Below are 24,305 nucleotides of genomic sequence, written 5' to 3' on the forward strand. Positions count from 1 at the left end.
TAAACATAAGGAAAATTTATTCGTGATATTAGGTAGTTCAAAGTGCATCTTGCAGAGATGCAAATTGGAATGGATTCTATACAGCTGGTGAAAGTACCCACACATATCCTTCTGTAGGGTTCTCCTCCTAGAGACAGCTGACTACTACCAGACTCAGGTGCTGCAAAACTTCCTGAAAGTTCCAACACTTCTCCGACAACTGGATGCTCTGCTTGTACTTGAGTGTGTCTTCTGCGTGTCTGTGTTTGAGCAGATTAGAAATGGAGATTTTGAGTGCAGTAGTAAGATTATAAGCACATACCTAACTGTGGAGAACCTGGGAAAACGAGCATTTGTCCTGGACTCAGGACATGACAGATTCTCCATTAAGTGTCACCAGTAGGGCTAAAGGTGTAGCTCCAGGATAAAGGTAAAGTGCCGGGCAAGCATTCACAAGAACCTGCATACTCCACTTAGAGTTACTGTTGTGATGAAACACCATAACCAAAAGCAACTTGGGGAGGAAAGAGTTTATTTTGCTTACACTTCCGTATCACAGTTCGTTATTGAGGGAAGTCAGGCAGCAGCTCAAGGCAGAAACCTGGAGACAGGAGCTGATATGCAGAGGCCATGGAAGAATGGTGTTTAGCACCTTACTCTTCATGGATTGCTCATTCTACTTTCTTCTAGAACCCAGGACCTCCAGCCCAGGTGAGACAACACCTACAATGGACTGGGCCCTCCATCATCAACCACTAATAAAGAAAATGCCCTACAGGCTTGCCTAGAGCCTAATTTTAATGGAGGCATTTTCTCAATTGAGAATCGCTCTTCCCAAATGACTCTAGATTTCATCAAGTTGATATAAAACTAGCTAGGACAGCCCTCAATCCTACCAAAAAATTTATTGGTGGTACCAATGACCCCCAAACATGAACAATGTCTACCAATATTTCTCCTTGGTTGTCAGTGATGGTTAATCTGAATTGTCAACTTGATGAGGTCTAGAATCACCAAGGAGATAGGTCTCTAGGAGTTTCTCTGGGGGTTATTTTGTTTAGATAATTTAAGGTGTTGGGGGTACCATGTGTGGCACCATTCCCTTGTCTAGGAGTCTAGACTGTATAAAAGGGAGAAGTGAGCCGAGCTCAATAGTTCCTGTTCCCTGTGTCCTGATCATGGGTGTGAGGTAGCTAGCTGTTTCAAGCTCTTGCCATGATGGACAGAACCCTTGAACTGTGAGACAGAATAAACTCTTTTCCCCCTGAGTTGCTCCTGTCAGGGTATTTTATCACAGCAACTACAAAGGGAAGGAACTAAGACACTATGCAAAATCAATTGTTTTACCCTCCCTGCTGCCCACCCCAATCCTTAAAATGCTCAATAATAATGAAAGCTAAGGGTCTAACCTATCCTCATAACTTCATGTGACAAGACTAATGCACCATCTCTCTGACAGAAACACATTACAAAATCTCATTGATCTTCGCATCTGATTCTGTGTCTAGTGTCTTCCACTTAGAGGCTTCTCCTCCACCTTCACCGTGATCCTTCTAGATATTCTGTAACACGTGTGAGATTGTAAAGTAAGACAAATAATACCCATTTAGGAGTAGGGAAAATGAAGTAACTCAACACACAGAATGCTGTAAATACCACAGAGAATGAGGAGTTTGGGATGCATGCTACACTTCTAGCATTTTCAGAAAATTCTATGACCATGCTTCACATTGTGACACCCTCTTCTTCTCATAACTTACTTGCCACCAAAAGGACTAAAAACCTTTGAAAAAATATCATCATAAAATTGCAAAACTAACCCTCATGTGCTATAAAGATCATTCTAAGCCACTTTTGTCATTTTACATTCTGATACCACCTATCACTTCCACCTACCACGTATCTAACTTGCCTTTCTTGTATGTTCTACCAGAGATGAACCTCACTCGAGAAGCTGTCGTTGTTGTGTCCTACTAGGAGAAAATAATTTTTTTTCAGACATTTGATCCATATATTTACAATGAGCAAGTATTTTTGAGTACTTAGTATGTACCTAGTTTGGAGAGAGCCTTGGGGCTTTGGGAAATGCAGTGATTCGCTTGACACAGTGCTTCTTCTTTAGAGACCCACAGCCATTGAGGAAGAGCAGGTACTATTACTTCAAGGCTCTGAGTAGTTAAACTAAGTCATAGTTCTATTCAAAATTTCCTTTCTGTTCCTCTTACTTAGTTTTCTGCGTATCAAATTAGACTCGACTGAGTTTAGAGCTGAGAGAGCTGAGCATTGGTTGAATCCTCTTTTTCTCATAGTGTCAAGAAGCTGTGTGTGCACAGAGCAAACTGTAGCTTTAGTTGCCCTGGTTACACAGTGCATTTCGCCAGTCTTTCAGGAAGATGTGAACCCTAATTAACCTTAAAATTAACAGGCTAATGGCAAGGGTTTCATAACAATTCAAAAGGAGAGGCAGAAAATACCCCAGAAAATGTAAATCCAAGGTGACAGTTGTTAGCTTGCTGCAATGCTAGAATATTATTGGGTTTATAAAAAGACTAAAAAGCACCAGTATTAAAACAATAATGAATGTGTGTCTGTGTGTGTTGTTGCATGTGTGGTGTTTATACACCTGGGTGCATGTACATGTGGAAGCTAGAGATTAGCATAGCATGTCTTTCCAGGATTCTCTCTCTACTTTTGTGTTTTTCTATGACAGAGTCTATAACTTGTGGAGGCCCACAAAGGTTTCCTAGTGAGATTTGAGCTTGCTTTACCCTGTAGGGCTGCATTGGAGGATTACTTGACCACGTGTGTGGTTACCAGGTGATTGGAAAGGGTCTGCACTTGGCTGAGCTAGGGGGAGGTCTTTTGCTCCACCCTTTGACATTCCTTTAAATAATCCTTTAGAAGAGACAGGAGGGGCCGTAGATAAGGATTCAGGCCCTCAGGAGGCTATCCTATCTGTTTCTCTCCCCTCTGTCCTTCTATCTAAATTTCTTATCCCTCACTCCTCAAGAGTACTCTGTTGTAAAATGTGGGAACCAGTCTCCCAGCAAGGCTCCCACAGTAACTGAAACTGATGCTCATTTATTCAGCTAGGCTGGTTGACCAATGTGCTTCAAAAATTTACCTGTCTCTGCCCTTTCTTACCCCAATAGTAGGGTTACAGACAGGTACCATTGCACTCAGTATTTTACGTGGATGCTGGAGATCCAAACTCCAGTCTTCACGTTTATATGGCAGGCACTTTAGCAACTGAATCATCTTTCCAGTCCAATGATGATATGTATTTTTTTCTCAGCCATCTCCTTATAGTTAAAAGATTTGAAAGAAATTGGGGGAGAAATGCTTTAACCATGTATTTAGCCCAACACCTTGTAATGTAATTATTTTCTAAAGCTTAAATGAATACGTTTTGAAGGAAGACTGCCTGTGCTGAGTTGGAAGACTGGATGGATGAAGCATTCTGATTTTGTAGTTTGTATTGGGTAGAAATGGGGATAAGTTAAATGGGGGTGTTGATTCTACAACATGGACTTGTTGCAGAGAGATTAAAATATTTATATTATTGTGAACAAAGGTAAGAATAGACAATCAAGTATGGAAATCTGCCAGAAAATGGGCATCACAGTGTGGGTGTCCTGCTGATGAGAAACTCAGGGACAGTTAGCTGGCTTGATTTGGATGCAGGTGCTGGGAAGAAATGAACTAGTCTACACAAAGACATAGGTGGAAGATAAGACAGTTTCAGAATATACAGTGTAATTAGCTCCAGCACGTCTTCCTTGTCCCTGCCTTTCCTTGTTCTGATATTTTATCTAACCTTGTTCATTTGGTTGTTTCTCAGTAACTCAACATACAAACTGGGAAAAGGATTCCCAAAGAGTTTATCCCTACGAATAGACAATATTAAAACAGATGTTTTAACTCTCAAATATTAGGCTCTTTGATGATATGTTACTAATACAAAAACTTATTCAGCTTTCCTGAATTCTGCATGGCTTCTTCATTTCTTCTTCTTCCAACACTACTTCTGTTTCATGGTGAATGAAATATTGCTCTCAGCAATTTCAGAGTAACTTCACCTTATCCACATGATTTTAGGGATCAGAAAAGAGGCCAGATTAAATATTAACCTTCAGTGGAGCTGCTCAAGCTGACACCAAGGCAAATGTGACTTTTCTAGACTGATGTTTGTCAGGAAGTCCTGTTTCTTCTGACTCTAGGGTAGAAATTATAGAATTTATACAAAGTTATGTTCTGCTTTGCATGAAATTAAGCAATGAAATGAACACTGGCTGCTTGCAAAGCATTCTCCACCTTGATTGTTAACCAAGGAGTAGCAAGCTTGGGGCTCCCCATCTTTTGCCTTGTTGCTTCTCTCACTTTTATTTGCCCTTACTTTCTACTAGGAGGAGAGGGGCCCAGGCGTTTCTAACACTAAGTCCCATCTCCCGATGGGGTCTTTAGGTCTGCTAAGGTTTTTCTGACATCTTCGTGGATTGTCTTGTAGCTATAGGACATCCTTTACTGCTACACCCTTTGCCCCATAGATGGATTGTGAAGTCATGTTGACTGCATTCCATTTCTGAGGGTTACTGTAGCTTGAAAATATCATATGTGACAACTTCCAAACAGGAACAGTTTTCCCAATGTTTTAGTCACAGGTAGAAATGAATATTATGTTAGGCCAGTGTGTGTAGATTTAAGATCATGGTTAGAAATTAAACTTAAAATTCTTTCACTGTAAGAAGAACACTAGACATAATCCTTTTTATGAATAGTATTTTTATTCTTTTTTGATGGACTTAAATTTCTTTCTTCTACCAAGCCTAACACTATGTCATATTATTGTAATTTATTTTGAGCTAGTAGTGACATTATCTACACTAGAGTGATTGACAGAACTAAGAATCAGAGCCTAGAAACCATTTTCTGAATTTTAAACCTTATTTTCCACATGTCCCTTGGGCTTCTAGGTAGATTTTTATTTATTTTATTTTTTCCTTTTAAAAATACTACAAAAGTGTTTATTTTATTTTAGAAAAAAAACTCTGCCATTATTACAGAAAAAAATTAGATGATAAAAATTAACTTTAATACTTTGAACTAATAAAGGCTCTATCAGGAATATATAATCCCCTTTCCAGATACTTACTTCATTTTGAAAGACAGGCAATATTACATTTCTACTTTCTTAGGGTTTGGGCCCTGTCATAATATTCTCTAGGCTTTCAAAATCTTGCTAATGATTTAATCCAATTGTTTAATTACCCTAAAATGTAAGTGGGAATTGAATAAAAGCAAATTGGAAAGCTCTAACTGGATCTAGTTAAATTTCATAACAATAGATCCTTGGCTCAGGTTTTGTCGTTTTTGTGATCAGATAAATAGATGGTCTTTTGGTGAAGGTCAGGTCGAATTTATTGTTTAGCATTTATAACTTTTCAGTGACTCACATTTAAAGCTTCTTTTCATGAAGAAAAATATTTTTCTAAAGTTTCTTTTTATGCTTAATAATCAAGATTCTTCAATTCCTGTACAAGCTTCCTGGTGAGTCTTCCTCTGAGGTGTGGAGAGAGGCATATGACAAACATTCTCTAATTCCTTATTTGCGCCCCATCTCTTCCCTTGCCTACTTTTTACCTTTTTCTTTTTCTCCTTGACCCTGAATTAGCTTCTTATCAGGCAGAACTGTTAGAATCCCTGCTGGGAAGTCTCAGCCAGAGACACCGTTTCCTGCAGAGGGGAGGAAATATTCCAGCTTCCCCTTGATTGATAAGAGGAGCAGACCCCTGCTGAGCATCTGCAGAGAGCAAATCCCAGCTTCAAACAGCAGTGTTCATTCTTCAGGCATTGATCTCACCCTCAGAGCTTGTCTTACTTGGAAGGCATCAGGAAGAATGACTAGGTGAGGTCAGATCCACTGTGAAATGGTCAAGCCAAGTGGGCACTGCTAGGTGCTGCTAGGTGCTGCTAGGTGCTGAGATTATGGTACTAGTTAGGACTCATGTTGGTGATGAGTACAGCTACATGGACATAATGGCCTTTATATGGAGCTGTTTGTGCTATGACTGCTATTTTCTCAAGAATTGCATTTTCTAATTAATGGAAGTGCTTTAGGTACATTATCTATAATAATCATTCTTAAATGATAACAGTGGATATGGAAATTAGGACAGAGCATAAAATTAAAGGTATTTGAATAATTATAGTGCAATCAAGTCAAAAGTAGTGATTCCTGTATTTGATGTTGAATTTTGTGGCAAACAGCACAAGAACATACGTGCTTTGGAAGTTGAAAGCACATAGATTTTGACAGCACAAGTGCATAAATTTTCAAGTAGTTTGGGTGGTTTTCTTTCTCCATGCATCTTCATCAAGTAAAATAATGGTTGCACAAAATTCTGAGTTACACTGGGCTACAGAGCGAGATCCAGGAAAGGCGCAAAGCTACACAGAGAAACCCTGTCTCGAAAAAAAACGACAACAACAACAAAAAAATTCTGAGTTAGAATGAATAGACTAATATTACAAGTAGCTTCTTAAACATGTTTTCATTATGAGACCAAAACCACACAGTCTATATTAGGCATAGTGCCCTATGTAATAGTGAAATATTCTTAATATTTAAAGAGGTTGTGCTAACTGACTAGAGTCTACAACTGAGTAAAGGGAAATATGCTTAAGTTAACAATTAAGCACATAAAATGTTTGATTGGAGGGATTGGTGGGTATAAAATATAGTTCATATTTTAGAAATGTTTTTATGCCATATTTACAAATGTTTTTGTGCCATGTTAATATCAGAATGTTGTGATTCAGTGCACTTAAAAACACATGACTAATACACAATACAGATGAAATAAGGAGTAGACAGAAATATTCTAAATTACTGACAACATAACCATGCAGAAATCAGATATAATTGGAACAAGACCAATATGATAGCTGTCTTGGCTAAGTTTTCTTCCTAGTTTCTTTGGTGAAGATAGCTCACTTTTCATATTATCGTATTAAGAAGTTATTGAAGATAACTGTAGGTGTTTAAATAATAATTCCCTGAAGATGTTGACACTCCAATCCTGATTGCAGAAATCTGTTATGTTACATGTTTATATGTTATATGTCATAAAGTGTAGCTGGAAATTTTCCTGTGTCCCACCAAGTCCTGTAGCTGCTTGAACCCAATTAAACACACAGAGGCTTATATTACTTACAAACTGTATGGTCTATGGCAGGCCTCTTGCTAGCTAGCTCTTATATCTTTATAAATTAACCCATTTCTATAAATCTATACTTTGCCACATGGCTTGTGGCTTACCACCACCTTTACATCTTGTTTCTCCTGGAGGCAGTGCACAGTGTCTGCCTTGCCTCTTCTTTCTCTTTCTGTCTATCTGTTTGGACTTCCTGCCTGCCTATAAGCTGCCTTGCCATAGGACAAATGGCTTTATTTATCAACCAATCAGAACAACACATATTTACAGCATACAGAAAGACATCCACAGCAATAAAGAACTTTGCATATGTAATTAAAGGTATGAATCTTACAATGAAGAGACTGTGGTTATCTGAGTGAGCCCAATATATTCATACAAGTCCTTGAATGCTGCAGAGGAAGGCAAAAGAGTCAGAGAAATGGGGTAGAAGAGGGAGAGACAGGAGAAAATGATGGGAAGGTAGAGAGATCATGAGAGAGACTTAATGAACTCTCACAGGCTCTGAATTGCAGAAGTTCAACTGTTCCTGAAGTGTGTGGCTTATACTGCTCATTCAAACACTGGGAGAAAGAAATTAGTGGAAGGAAATATTATTTAAAGATGGCTCCAAGGACAATAGAAGCTTTTATGAGATACAACAGGTTATAAGGAGGTAACTGGTAGGAAAGTCCCATGCTAGGTAGTGGAGTACGAGAGCTCTAGAGCTCACAGTGACTTCTAACAACAGTCAGAAAGGAAAAGAGAACCTTATTACAAAGGCAAGGAGCTAGAATGAATTCAGAAGTAGAGTTTTCCCAGAGCCCTAGCTGGAGGCTGCTTTTCTGCATTTGACTTTGGCCCTGTGAAATCTAGATCAGAGAAACCAGTTGAGCCATCCTGGATACCCTACCTACAGAACTATGAAAGATTTCTAAGTGTATGGAGTTTTTTTTTTTTTTTTTTTTTTTTTTTTTCTCTAGAGCTGCGGACCAAAGCCAGGGCCTTGTGCTTGCTAGGCAAGCACTCTATCACTGAGCTAAATCCCCAACCTGTGTATGGAGTTTTAAACTGTTAAATTTGTAATGATTTGTTAGGTCAGGAGGAGAAATGAACACAGTAACATACAGAAAGATATGCAAATTGTACTTGCATCTTCATGAACTTTTCTCCATTTGCAGTCCCAGGTAGCCACCACACAGATCAAGAAATAGAGTATTTCAGGAACTCTAGAAGAGTCCCTTAATACCTGCCTCGTAAGAAGTACAGTTGGGTCTTTACTTGTGAAGGTTCCTACAACACATATAACTTATAATAAATGTATATGTATATTTCTCTCTTGCTAACATTCCTTTTATCATGAGACTTTCAGCCGTGAACTTTATGATAGGTGAGAAAAATGTATTACCCTTTCTTCCCCACAAGGGATAACCTTAAGAGAGTGAAAACAGATGCCTTAAAACATGAGAAAAGATTTGGAATGCCTATTAAGCATATGACTTATATCTTGAATATGCAAATAATTGCTACAAGTCTATAAGTAAAAGACAAACAGTTGTATAAAGAGTGGGCAAAGTGCTTGAATAGGCATTTCACAAAAATACATATCCAAAAGGCCAATAGGCACATGGAAAGGTAGTTGACATCATCAGTCACCAGGGTGAGGATAGCACATGAGCTGCCACTGCAGAGACTAACTGGCTATACTTACAAAGACTGTCAATACAGCAACCAAAATTCAGAGTGACTGCGTCTCTCACATGTTGCTCATGGGCACTAGATTGGTGAAGTTTGGAAAACTGCTTAGAAGCATCCACCAAGATAAGCCTTGTTAATATTTTCACAAGTGAAAACTCACTAGAGGAACAATATTATCTTGAGTGGACTGGTCCTTAGGGAGATGACTGTGATAGCAGTTGGTAGGGATAAAAAAAGAACAGTGGGGAAGTTTAGTTGACATAAGGCAGATCTCTGTATAGATTAAATGAGAGAAAAAAAAAAAAAAAAAAAAAAAAAAAAAAAAAAAAAAAAAAAAAAAAAAAAAAAGGTATCTGTATGTTTGAGAGAAACTCCAGCACTGTATAGGTTTGTTCCCTCTAACAGGGAACCAGGCATTATGAATAAATCAAAGGTTGATGAACCTATGTGGTGTTGTGGAATAGAATATTTGTTTAACTATGCAAAGATGTGTTGCTTTTGTTTATGCTGCATTTGTTTAACTATGTGTTGCTCTTTTATCTCATCTGCCTAAGGCACCTAACTGGCCTAATAAAAAGCTGAATGGCCAATAGCTAGGCAGAGGATGGATAGGTGAGACTAGTGGGATAGAGAAAGGGGGGGGCAGTCAGCTGGGGCCAGCTCAGCAGGGGCTAGCCAGCTAGACACAGAGGAAGCAGGAAACAGGATGGACAGTATGTAAATAAGGAGCCTAGGGGCAGCACATAGATTAATGGAAATGGGTTAATTTAAGTTAAAGACAAAAGCTAGCTAGAAACAAGCCTAAGCTAAGGTCTAGCATTCATAATTAATAATAAGTATATGTGTCATGACTTGGTGGTCCAACAAAGCCTGCTACATTTGGCACCCAATATGGGGCATGTAGTCCCACATAGGGCCTGAGAAATCTGAAAAAACAAAAACAAAAACAAAACAAAACAAAAAAAACCCAAGAGGTGCAGCTTTGCCTGCAGTGAGCCCTTGAGCAGCTGGCATGTTAAGTAGAAACAACAAGCTAAGTAAAAAAAAAACGACTGCCACAGTGTGGGCACTAACTTCCTAGAGCTAGAATTAAAGCTTCTGATTAAATGAAGCTCCCAGTTAAACACAGCTGGTGGAGTCAGCCACCAGCTTAAGGTTTGGATCATGCAGGCAGAGAATGCTACAGGTGCATAGTAAAGTAGGTCCAGATCAAATAAACTTCTAAACAGGGTACAATGTGTTTTAAAATGTGCCTAGGTGCTTAAGAAAGAAAAGAAAATGGGTATAAAGAGTCATAGAAAAAAAATTAAATAGTTTAAAAATTAAAAAGTAAAGTCTTTAAAGAGAGAGTAAAATAATATAAAGGAAAAAAGTCACATAAAGATGGGAAATACACAGGGAGTCTGGATCCTGCATGGTATTGTGTTGACTTTGAATTTTTTGAATGCTGATGAATGAATGACAGCTGCTGAGAGACACTGGATTGTAAGAGGGACTGCTGAATTAAATCAGCCTAGGGATGTCTTAACTTGAAAATGGAATTCAGAAAATGTATTGCATTGGGGCAGAGGTTATGTTTTTGTTTCCACAGGAAATCAAAGACTGTGGATTCCTTCAAGGTTAATAGAGATCAGGTTTGATTAGGGGAGACCTCCTGAAAATCTTGAAACAAACCAAGGAAAAACTATGAGATATTGAGACACATTTGTTTCTGGCAGCACCAGTCTACTTCATAAATAGATAAATGGCATCAAAGAACCTCCATATGGAGTCTGCTTTCACTGTGGCAAAGTAGCTATTTGGACAAGAAATTGCCCTTGCCTCAACTGCTGACAATATACTGTACAAACTGGATAAGCAGGACATAAAGGAAAGTGACTGTTGAACTTGGCCAAGACAAGGTAGGACAGCCCTTCAAAATTGTTGCTTTATAGAAAAGTCTACCAGATATTCTAGGGTCTAGGTCAAAGATGGATGCCCCAGCATTACAAAGAAACCTTGGGTGAATGTACAGGTAAACAGATGTTTCTGTTGTTTCTATAGTTTTGGAAGTGGCTTGAATTGCACTTCCTGTTTACTCATAATATATCCTTCTAGGTAGGATCTTTGGTAAAGCTGAAGACTAGATAGTTATAGTTACAGTTTTCCTTAGTTATGATAGAAGGTAAATTAGGTTCAAAACTTTGGACTCACCAAGATAAGATAAATAATGGAGTATTTTCTCTGAATTTGCCAAATACAAATGGACTGGATATTGTAAATATCTTTTTTTACTTGACAGTTGTTCTTATTGTACATAGTTTTACTTTCCTTTTATTTAGACAAAAAGGGGTAAATGATGTGGAATGGAATATTTGCTTAACTATGTAGAGATGTGTTATATTTCTTTAAGCTGCATTTGTTTAACTATGTAGAGATGTGTTGCTGTTTTACCTTGTCTGCCTAAGGTATCTGATTGTCTAATAAAAACCTGAACAGCCAATAGCTAGGGAGAGGAGGGATGTGGGGCTGGTAGGAGAGAGAAAAGGGGAGAGTAGCCAGCTAGGGACCAGCCCGAGAGGGGCCAGCCAGCCAGGCATGGAGGAAGCAGGAAAGCAGGATGGACAGTATATAGATGAGGTAAACAAGCCTTGGGGCAGCACATAGATGAATAGAAATGGGTTAATTTAAGTAAAAAAAAAAAAAGCTAGCTAGAAATAAGTCTAAGCTAAGGTCTAGCATTCATAATTAATAATAAATTTATGTATCATAATTTGGGGTCTGGTGGTCCAAGAAAACCTGCTACAATGTGGCCTTGCTTGCCCAAATTTTCTCCTTTGCTGCATGGCAGTGATCCAGCCTGGGAGAAGGTCAGCAGGTGCTTTTGTGAGTCAGCCTGTACTGTCAGCCGTCGAGGCAGCACTACCCTTGTTCTCTGTTCTGCCTGTTCTTGAGTATCAGGGAGCAGGTGTGTTGGAAGACATGCTGGCAACATGGAAACTCCCTCCCTCCATGGTGAAACTTCCTGCCTCTGCCTGGCCTTATCTGGAGAATGTCCCTGGGCCTGGAGGACTGACCTTATATGAAAGTTGTCTCTAAGCCAGATGCCTGATTTATCTTTATCTTTAACCTTGGCACAGATTCCTGCTAGAAGATTTTTCTTAGGAGCTCTGCTATAGGAATCTACAGCCACATACTAAGCCTTGTGATAGGACTGTGCCACTTAATGCAGATTAGAGTTTGTCCCCAGGCTCCCCAATCCTATATATTCCTTATACTCTGGAATAAAGTTGAGCTGATTCATTGAAGTCTGTCTCCTGGAGGGCTGTCTCCAGCCATCCTAACCCTGTTCCCTGCTTCTGCTCGGTCCACCCTCTTAGACCAATGCAGCCAACTGTCTGGAGAAGAAAGCAGAACCACATAGGGAGGTTTGCATGGACAATCAGGATTGTTCTTAAGAAGTGTTTTCTAATAGAAACATGTAAAAGTTATGAAAACAAGCAACCCCATATTCTTCTTAAGTACTGCCTTAAATGGCATGTAAACCATTTGAAATGACTATACAATGAAAATGTCACTGTGCTAGAGTTATATTTTTCTCTGCAAGAGCAAGCTTGGCTGTTGTATTTTTAAGAGAACATTGCCAAGCTGCAGTTTTAATCTCTCTTTGTGTGTGTGTGACTTCTGCTAAAATGCATCCACTCCCTTAAGGAGCATTGTCTTTTAAATGTTAATGACAAAGGCCCTTTCCCTAGCCTCAGAGGCACAAGGACAGTATCTTCAGCTGCAGTAACACATGTTCTCTTCATCTTGATGCTATTGATAGCATCATCATCCTACTTTCTTCCTGCTTATCACCCTTTGCTTTTGTCTTGTTATAGAAAGACTTGCAGGCATTTTACCTGTCAAACATATTCCATTTTTCAAGCCCCCATGTCCATTTTCTCTCTGATACAGATGAATACAAACTCTAATTTTTTTTTTGTTGTTCTTCTTTTTTCTTCTTTTTTGGTTGTTCTTTATCGACCAGAGGAAAGTAAACAACTTGATTGTGCTCAGAGCCTGCCTCATGCCTCATTAGGTACTGGGAGCAAGTAGACAGACGGTCCCGGTATTACACTGCACTGCAAAAACATCTGATTTATTTTTATGAATAAGTTATAGTCTTTAAGACACAAGCACCAGTCACAAGTGACACCATATACATCTTAAAAATGAAAGATGTTTTCTTATATGTTATGAAATAACCCACGTATGTAATTCCTTTGAGGGGAAAAATAAATAGTTTCTTAGAACAAATTGAGGTTTTAAACTATATTACTTGGTTATTTTTCCAAAACCCAGTGATTTGGATGCTTTGGCAAAAAATTTAAAAAGCTCAATAACATCAACAACTCAGAAGGTCATGAAAACGAATTTTCCCAGCTTAATGCAAATACCTTTTATCCTGTTCTGATAAAGAATGTTCTTTATCTGGAAGATTGCACCTGTTCCTCTCATAGGGCAAGATTCTGGTTTTTGAAATGTATCTCTGTAAATAATTTTGTTGATGATAAACAAGTTCATCAAGCATTTTCTCATAGCAGAAGATCTGGCTGGGACAGTTAGCATATGAAGACCTAAGATAAGACAGTATGCCATTCGGAGTTATGAAATAATACTATTAACCTTATATTGTGAAGTAGTTTACCATTTCCAGCTTGCTTTGTCTTATAAGCATGATGGGCATTTTGAGCAATGATTGCTAGACAAAAAGAACACATCAGAAGCTAATTTATGAGACTATTAACTGTCAGAAAATCACATTGAAACTCAGTTTTCTTGCAATAAAGCCCTTGTATATTTAGCTCATGATTTCTTTAAGAAATGTGAGATGCCTTTTTGGCTGTGACTTCTAAAAATTTTCTGCATCCATCTCATCTCTCATCTTCTCACATGAAACCAATCACAACCATCATCTAGACATCACCGTCATCTTCTGATTTGTGATGGATAGATTTAATTGTCAACATGATATGACCTGGAGAGTCTCAGTTAGGGATGGTTTACATTGTATTGACTTGTAGGAATGTTTGTGTGTGGGGTTGTCTTGATTGCCTTAGTTAATATACAAAACCTATCCTAAATGTAGATGGCACCTCCAGAAGACTTTTTCACTGTTTTGCTCTCTTGGCCTTTACTCTCACTGATGAGTTTACCCACCCTGTTACTGCTACTGCTGATTCCTTTTCAATGTTAGAACCAGTGGCCCTACAGGAATCTTCTATGCCTTTGGAACCAAATTAAGACTGTGCATTACTAAACTTTCTGCCTCTCCAGCATGAGGCATAGATTATTGGACTACCTCAACCACTTATGTAAGCCAATCTAATAAACCCTCTTTTAATCATACATTAATTAATTCATTCTTTTGACTTTGTTCCTCTAGACAACTATATCTAATACACACTTAAAGCTGTCTTCCTTCCTCATTTGTTTTTTGTGCTCATGGTACTTCATATCTCATTGGTTCCTCTTTCAAATCCCAGATTGATTTTTAGTACTTAGAATTGCTATCCAAAGGCTCTGAGGGAAATTGCTTCTTGATGACTTGATGTATGAAAGTATCAGCCAGGCATGATCGCCCATACCTTTAATACCAGCACACAGGAGGCAGAAGCAGTCAGATTTCTGAGTCTGAGGCCAGCCTAGTCTACATGGTGAACTCTAGGCCAACCAGAGCTACAAAATGAGACCTTGTCTCAACACACACACACATACACACACACACACACACACACACACACACCACCACCACCACCACCACCACCACCACCAACAACAACAACAACAACAAACAACAACACAAAAAAGAGCTATACAACGAGACCTTGTCTCAACACACACACACACATACACTACCACCACCACCACCACCACCAAACAACAACACAAAAATAAACAAACAAGCATATCAAACTCAGGGCTGAGAATCAATAGCTTTGAGTTCTAATTTGGCCTCATTTAGTTCAAAGAATGTGCCACTTTCAATAGATTTCATCTGCGATATCAAAATATTTCCCAGGGGCCTACATAATGTAAAGTATGATATTAAGCATCACATATCAATGAGTAGGAAAAATTGTTTTTCCCTACAGCACTTTGAGACTGCTTACAAGACTTACTGAAATGATCTAACTTACAGTGATATTCAAGCAAGGGTAGGCAGTTGGGGCATCATACCTTAGAACCCAATATCCTCTTTCCCCCCCCTTTTTTTCCCTTTTATTTTATTTTACAATATCATTCAGTTCTACATATCAGCCACGGATTTCCTTGTTCTACCCCCCCCTGCCCCCCTCCCCTTCCCCCCAGTCCACCCCCATTTCCACCTCCTCCAGGGCAAAGTCTCCCCTCCCCGAGGACTGAGATCAACCTGGTAGACTCAGTTCAGGCAGGTCCAGTCCCCGCCTCCCAGACTGAGCCAAGCGTCCCTGCATAAGCCCCAGGTTTCAAACAGCCAACTCATGCAATGAGCACAGGACCCAGTACCACCGCCTAGATGCCTCCCAAACAGATCAAGCCAATCAACTGTCTCACCTATTCAGAGGGCCTGATCCAGTTGGGGGCCCCTCGGCCTTTGGTTCATAGTTCATGTGTTTCCATTCATTTGGCTATTTGTCCCTGTGCTTTATCCAACCTTGGTTTCAACAATTCTCGCTCATATAAACCCTCCTCTTTCTCGATAATTAGACTCCTCTGCTATGATAAAATTTCACCCTGCCTGGGCTCTGTGCTCTCTGTTCTTGTCACTGCCTCTGTCGGACAGGGAGTCCAAGCTTGAAAATAAAGGCTCTTTGCTTTTAAACATGGGGTTCGCTATCCGTGGTGGTCTTTTAGGGGCCCCCGCAATCTGAGCATAGCAGAAGATTGGAAGAGGATGAGAGAATTGGCGTTTCAAAAAGGAGGAGGTGGCTGGTTTTAACATGAATGTAAAAATATATGCTTTATGTTTTTTGAAATTGAAAAGTATATTGGGGCTAATTGTAATGCCTGCTGCAGGGCAGTCCCACAAGCTCCATGCTGCCTCCCCCTCCAGATCGTGTAGGAATGTGCTTGACCATCCAGAGCTAGGTCACGGCATAAATCCCCAACCGAACACCATCTAAACTCTACCAGACACCCAAAATCCAGCCAAATAAGCAATCTTGCATAGCTGTCTATGTAGATACTGTTATGATATATGCACACTTGGGGAACTTCCAGCTGGCTGGGCCAGGGTATCCCACACTCGAGGGAAAACATGCTGGCATGCTGCAGCGGATGCAGTGGTGGGCCAGACATGCCATTCGGGCATGGCAGCGGCGGTAACAGGTGGACATTCACAACCCAGATGCTGCATCCATGAGGAAATACGTTTATTATAATAGAGAGATGAAGAGAAAGATAGGAAAGAGGGGGACAAGGAAGAAAGAGAAGGGAGAGAAAGCAGAGGTGTGCACACCTCATGGGAATGGAGAGAGAGCAGGAGAGAGAGAGAGAGAGAGAGAGAGAGAGAGAGAGAGAGAGAGAGAGAGAGAGAGAGAGAGAGAGAGAGGAGAGAGAGAGAAAGGGGAGGGTTTTTCTTTAAAATGAGGTTTTTACATCAGGATGCAGGACAGCCCCAAGAGGCGGGTTTCCAAGAGGCGGGTCAGAATACTAACATTGGTTTCCAAGGAGCGGGTCAGAATACTAACAGATATACATTTAAAAAGGTCACCTCCTATTGTTATTGTGTCAATTTCCTTTCGATTTGTTTTATTTTCATTATTTAATAGTGTTAAATTTTCACTCAGTCTGTTAAGCAGAATTCCCAACATGAGTGTAAGTAAATTGAGTGAATGTTCTTTAATTTTTCCAGGAGATATAACCCCAAAGATTTGTGTTAGAGGGGAAAGATAGCTTAGGGTTTTTCTGTGTCACCTTGCCTGTCCCGGAACTCACTCTGCAGACCAGGCTGGCCTCCAACTCAGAGCTCTGCCTGCCTCTGCCTCCCAAGTGCTGAGATTAAAGGTGTGTGTCACTACCCCCCAGCTGACAAATAGTTTTTGAAAAGTAACAAAACAACATCTATTTTCAGAGAAGACTGACCTATTGGTTTGAATTAAAATGCTACGAAGTGCAGTCTCCATTTCCAAGACCTGTTTAGGAAAGAGAAGTCTGTAAAAGAAGCATGTTTTTAAATTGGTGAAAGTACAGCTGTGAACCACACTGCACTCCTAGACGTGCGGAGCTCTCACTAAGAAGGTTAGTAGGTTTGTTTGCTGTGAGCTTTTGACACTCAAAGTTAACAAAATCTTTTATTTTCCCTTTTAATGTCTGTTATCAAGAAACCTTGGAGCCATTTTCTAAGAATTAGTTTTCTTTCACACTTCCTCCTGATTCTTACAGGTCTTCATATAATTGTCATGTAGTAGGACAATATTTTATACATGAATTGTCTCAGATATCATAATGTAAGCCATCAGAACGGATGCTGATTTTAATCCACACATAAATAACTTCTTAAACTTTATGGAATTAATGTCAACACTGAAAAAAGAGGTAAATCTGTAGAGATTTTAAAAGATAACATCTAAAGCTGTGGTACATTTTTGTGGTGTCAGTTATGGGTGATGGGGCTCTTAATGAAAGCAGTATTAATGGTGGCTCTGTGATCACAGGGTAGCAGGATGCTTTTGTTTTTTAAATGGCAACACACACACACACACACACACACACACACACACACACACTTGCTGGTTGTCATTTTCACTATCTACTGCTTAGGAGACCATATATGTTTGGGGATATAACCTCAGCAACAACAAACACCTCTGGTCCCACCTGAGGCTACCTGTAGCTTTCAAGATGCTCCCCAGTACTGGGAAGGGCCAGCTGCTTCACTTAATCTACTGATTCAAATGCTAATCTCTCGTGGAAATACCTCCACACATATAGCAAGAAGCAAGGTCTTAACCTGGTGTGGGAAATCCTGTGGCTCAGTTAAAGTGACATGCAAATTTACATTGTAGGTTGTATAACACACAATATAAAGTGGCCTCAGGAGTTTTGCCTAAAAAAATCTATCCATCTTAAGGCAGCATGGGCTTAAAAGTTGTTGTGTTAGAAATCTATGTAACTAAGCTCCTTTGGAAGTGAATCCTCTAATCTCTTTGCGCTTTTCTGTAAAATTCTTCTTTTGCTCCATCTGACTCTGACATTTTCCTCTATTAATATGAGTAGGCCCATATTGAATTTAAATTGTGAGAAAAATATCCAAGATTTAAAGTGTTAATGACCAACTGAGCCATTATTTTGAAATGAGAAAAAAGAACATTATGCAAGAAAAATAGGACCACATAGCGATTTCATGAAAAAAAAAAAAAGTGCCTCTGTTTAATGATTTGTAAAAGAAATAGCAAGGTTTTCAGTGAAAACTGCTAATTATTTTGGTGTTCCGTAATGAAAACCTGTGATGCTGTTTAAATGTCTCTGTTCATTAGTTTACTCTGTGACAGCGGCACAGTGGCCCGCTTTATGTATTTTCGTACTTCCCTGTACCAAAATGAGAGTATATCACATTTGATGAGTTTAAGAAATTTTTAAAGTCTAGGGTACCAATTTCTGCATCACGAGAACTGATAAGTTAAATTGTGCTACTTCTAGGCTCAGAAGGAATATTCTAGTCTTCTTTCAGGTCTGTATTTGGAGGATGGGACTTCATTTTGCTTTGTCAGAACATCCACCAATCAAATAACTATTGATGTACACTGGGTGACTTATGTCTAGAATACATTTAAAGGTTACTAAGGAAATTAACCTTGGTTATAATTGTTTTTTGCCGTGCTAATGGCTCTTAAGGACTGATGTAATTGTGCATGTCTGTGGCAGGCTGCTCCATGACTGTGGTTCAACCCAGAAAAAGGACAAGGTTCTAAGGTCAAAGACCAGAAGTAGTTATGCGCTGTCAGGCCAAGACAAACTTAAAAATTTTTGGAGTCCAGATTTTTATTAAGTTTGACCAGAATGTGATTCTGAATTTATGGTCCCCTCTCTGTTTCCCCCACTGCTGTCAGCTTCTTTGTTTCCTGCTTATTTATGCTTCTTGTATTCTCACAAGCCCTTGAGTGAGTAGAAGAGGTACAGAGAAGTTGACAGCTGAGCTCATAAAAGCTTCCTCCCTGAGTTCCTGCTGCGGATTTTGGTGTTCTGATCTATCTCCTAGCTAGACTATGGGATGCTTGTATTTGCCCTTAACTTTGCCTTGTCTGCAGCTGTCTTCTAGGCCCCTCGGCCTGGGCAAAGTCAGCTGTAAGTTCTGTGGGTGCTACAGTCGTGGTCCCACAGAAGTCAGACCCAGCTCTACATGGGTGACCCTGGACTGAGGACCCTGGACCCTTCACTGCCTAACTTTTTTCCTCTGGTTTGCTGAGCCACAATGGCGTGTTGGAATTCATGCCAGAGCTTAGCAACACCGAAAAGACCTCATGCTCATGAAGTTCTCTCAGCAATGGCAGTAAAGTATTACAACCAAGGAGAAGTGAGTGTAGGGTCGCAGGTGACCCATTCTCCAGGGACTGGCCGAGCTCAGCAGGGGTGGAATACTGGCATGTTGACTCCTTTTGTGTCTGTCACAGACTCAATGCTAACTGTTTCCAGGAAGAAAGCATTTTCAAAAGCTTTCTTTCTTTTTTCTTTTTTCCATGTGGGCTGAGCTCTCCACTCAACTGCTCACCTCTGGCATTTGATAGACGGTCAGCTGTTTTATGCACTTGGGCATCATCTCAATTGAGACCATTTTTAAAGTTACAATAGCAAAATGCCTGCTGAAGGGCAAGGACTATAGGTTGTGACTTTGATTATGAGGGGAAAAAAACCATTTAAGTGAAGAAGAAATTCTATTTTGGGGGAGGCTATTTCTCCCTTTGCCTGGGAAGGCAGTGGTTCCTTTGTCTCATTACACGTCTACACAGTCACTAGAATGGTAAATATAGTTGTTACATTTCAGACCTGGGACAAATGGCTGAGGTGCTTATTTAAAAACAAATTTTTTTTTGAATCATGTCACCTTTTCTTTTTATAGATTAAAAATCAAAATGATTTCTTCATGATGTTTCATAAAATAGATTAATTTAGGGTCTGAGATGTAGCTCTGTTGTTAGAGGGGTTTTGTAGCTTGCACAAAGCCCTGGATTCCACCCCTGAGTCTAGCCTAAACTGGGTGTGGCAACACACATCTGTAATCTTAACACTTGAGAGGTGGAGGCAGGAGGATCACAAGTTCAAGGTCATTCTTAGCTACATATCCAATTTAAGGTCAGCCACAGCTATATGGGACTTTGTGTCAAAAAAAAAAAAATCTACCTGGTTGACACTGGTTCCTAATGACTTAAGGTTGGACGTAGTCTGCACCTTCTCAGATCTGTTTCCCTGTGATGACTTCATTTTGGGCCATACACTCCTATGCTATCTGGTGGAAACATAGTTCCAGCAGTTCCAGGTCATGTGGCCCTTACGTTAGTGACCTCCCTGCAACCTAGAGTGACTTTATAGATAGCTTTAACAAAGCCCTAGTTTAGGACAAGAGCTCCCTCTTAGTCTGAGCTGGTCTTACAGGCATCATATGAACTAAAGAATTGCCGGAGAGAAAAAGATTCCCTAAAGGAACAGCATACTGGCCATACAGGGGTTTCCTTCAATAAGCACGGCCAAATTCTAGATAATCTGATGAAGTGACAGACACTGAACGAAGGGGTGAAACGCTTACACAGACCGAGGAGCTGGTGCAAGGGTGATTGTGATCTCACTCTTGTCTGTTTGCACTATAGCAAGGCTCTTGGGACCGCAGTGTTACAGGCCCTCAGACGAGAACTTTAGAACTTGATATGGAACATACAGAGAGCATTTCTGCCTATAATTTACCACAGAGTTTTGTCCTTCCAAGCCCATGACCATCCCTGTGGGGAAATAATAACTTAACGTTTTAACTAATGCTTTCAAATGTATATGCCACACAAATTGCTAATTTTATTTGATCAGGCCAGAAAGTCAAGTTGATAGAAAATGAGAAAATCCATCCATGGTAAGGGGAGAAAAGGGATGTAGAGGACCAATAGAAAGACAACCAGGAAACGGCCATGTGGGCTGCTTAATATAATAGACATCCAGTCTGGATGTACATGGCAGCCGGGGAATACTCTCACTGTGTAGTGAAGACTGGCTGTATGTCCCCAGCATCCCCTTCCTTTCCCTCTTCTCTCATTCTAATCATCACTGCCTAGTAGTTTAAAATACCCACTCATGTTGCATGAATCTTAAAAGGTGAATGTTGGAAGATCAGAGAAGCAGAACAAGCCACAGCTTCCTCACCTCGACAGTTCCTCAGCTGATCCTGTTTCCTTAGACTGGAAGCCTCTGAGTCCCCATTCAGAATCAATCTCAGCTGGACTGTTGCTCAAAAGCCTAAAAACTTAGGGCTGGAGAGATGGCTCAGTGGCTAAGAGCACTGACTGTTCTTCCAGAGGTCCTGAGTTTAATTCCCAGCAACCACATGGTGGCTAATAACCACCTGTAATGAGATCTGGTGCTGACTTCTGGCCCGCGGGCATACATACATGCAGGCAGAATAGTGAACATAATAAATAAATTAATCTTTAAAAAAAAAAAAAGCATAACCAGCACTAGTTCCTGATTTTCACACCTTATATAACTTCCTGCTTTCTGCCATCACTTCCTGGGATTAAAGGCTTATGTCGCCATGCCTGGCTGTTTCCAGTGTGGCTTTAAACTCACAGAGATCCAGGCAGATCTTTGCCTCTGGAATGCTAGGATTAAAGGCGTGTGCTACCACTGCCTAACCTCTATGTTTAATATTGTGGCTGTTTTGGGGAACACAATATCACCACATAGTCACAATGTATATAACCATATATAGAGGATAAAGAAGCCAAAAATGTATAAAAACTCCAGTCTTGTGATATTGGGGACCCTCTAGGCTTTGGATATTATTCCTTTAACCTACTTCCTGTCATACAGCATCTTGGGTATCTCATTCCTTGGTCCTGTCTCCTGTAGCACATCCTTAGAGTTTTCATTAAAATGTATGCAGTCAGCCTTTCAACACTGTAGGGGTATTTGTAGCCATTTGCCACATTTTTATAAGTGTTTTAAATGAGTGTTCCAAAAAGATCTATTACACTGTAAATCCCCTTGTAGAATCAAACCACTCTTCTGTCATTTGCTGTCCCTGTGTCTCTGCTTCTGTGTTCTAATCACTGTTCTATGGTTGTGGAGAATCACCTTGACCATGGCAACTCCTAGAAAGGAAAGCATTTAATTGGGGTTGGCTTACAGTTCAGAGGTTCAGTCCATTATCATCATGGTAGGAAGCATGGAAGCAAATGGGCAGACCTGGTGCTGGAGAGGGAGTTGAGAGTTCAGGATCCACAGGCAATAGGAAGAGACAGTGAAACTGGGCTTGGCAAAGCCAACCCCCACTGATACTCTTCTTCCAACAAGGCCACACCTATTCCAACGAAGCCACACTGCCTAATCCTTCCCAAGTAGTGCCACTCCCTGATGACTAAGCATTCAAATATGAGCCTATGGGGGCCATTCTTTTTCAAACCATGGTACTCTGACTTAGTCCTTTTGTATTAAGGATTATTTTACATTAATCAAAATGATTTCCTCATAAACTTTTTGAAATAAAAGGTTTACTTGAGAAATTTGTATGTGACTACCCTCTGACAATATGAATATATGCCACACAAATGCTTTTTATATGTATGTGATGCATTAACGAGTACCATGTGAAGATGAAAAGGAACAATTGAACATTTGTCTGCTGAATCACGTGCCTCTGTGTGTGGCTCTCCTCCCTCTTCCCTCTTGTGGTATTGGCCAATGAGTATCAGGCTCTGATCAGCAAAAACACCTGATCATTTATCTCAGTTCTGAAACTTATACAAAAGGAACCACACTGCGTTTGTAACCACTCATTCTTAGTAATTCTGAAAATCTATAGTTACTAAATGCAGAGCCTGCCCAAGACAGCTCAGCCACCCCACTGACAGCTCAGTCATCCCACTGACAGCTTTTACCACTTTGATAGGAGCTCATTGACTAACTGGAAATCTGCAATGTCGGGCAGATGATTTGACTTAAGGAAGTAAAGTGCTTTTTAACCCAAGTACCCATGTTTCTTTATTTTTTTATAATCATTTCATCTGAAATGATCCAGTGTCTGTGTGTTGATACAGCCTACATCAGGGAATATTCTAGTTAATGGCAATGGGACTGGGCCTAGGAGAAAATACAGTTGCCCCTAAGTGTCTTTCATTCACTCAATATTTAGTTTGGGGATGGGAACCCATTGTAACCAAACACGGTAGGTGTCAATGTGTGTGTTTGAGAACCAAAACAGCCAGCCTTGGCTTAATTAGAGAGGACTTTGCTTAATGAAAGTGTTGGCTATAGTGTGGATCTGAACTGTAGACCCAAAACCTCAATTTTCTTATCAGGTATGATCTTTAAAAATACCAAATCATAACTTCATTTATTTATTTACTTACTCATATATTTCTTTATTTAATAACTGAGTGCTAGGAATCAAACCCAAGGCCTCAAAAACACTAGCTAGTGTTCTACCAGTCAACTAGATGCTCCATATAATCACCCAGACCTAGCATGATTTTAGAGTAATACAAGCAGATTCAAATGAAACTAGAAATTGGGACAAAATGCACAGAGAAGTAGATAAACATTTTAAATGCAACGTTTTTAGTAAAGATTGATTGGTGTCCGTTTAGTAGGTATTTCTAAGATAGGGGACGCGAACAGCATGAAAAAGAGTACTGAATGTCTGGCTTTAAGTTGTGTAGTTATTAAACCTTTCTTCATTCATTTATTCCTTTATTCATTCATTTCTTAACTCTTTAAGACAGACTGATTGGCGCCAAGGGAAACAATGGGGAATGTGTGTGGTGGTGTGTGTGTGTGTGTGTGTGTGTGTGTAGGTGTATAAATGTATGTGTGTGTATGTGTGTATATGTGTGTATATGTATGTATGCATGCATGTATGTATGTGTGTGCACATGTGTGTATGAGTGTGTGTATTTGTCTGTATATGTGTATGTGTGTGAGTGTGTGTGTATGTAAGTGTTCATTTTAATGTTATGTCTTATGACAATATGTGACATTTTATAGTATCATGAACACAAACTTTTTTAGATTTTCTGTTGGAATTGCTGTGACTAGAAGATGCAGGATGTAACAAAAGTGACAAAGATGCCACAATCTGACCTAGAAGCTGTAGAGCAGTGTTTCATAGAAACACATAAAGTGTTACATAACCTCTGATAAACAGCTGCTTCAGACCAGCTTCTGAAATTGAAATTCAGCAGTTTTGGAGAAATGGTGTTAAACAAAGGTTGTCATATTCATCACTGAGACATA

Source organism: Peromyscus leucopus, chromosome 4 (assembly GCF_004664715.2).
Source record: "Peromyscus leucopus breed LL Stock chromosome 4, UCI_PerLeu_2.1, whole genome shotgun sequence".
Lineage (NCBI taxonomy): Eukaryota > Metazoa > Chordata > Mammalia > Rodentia > Cricetidae > Peromyscus > Peromyscus leucopus.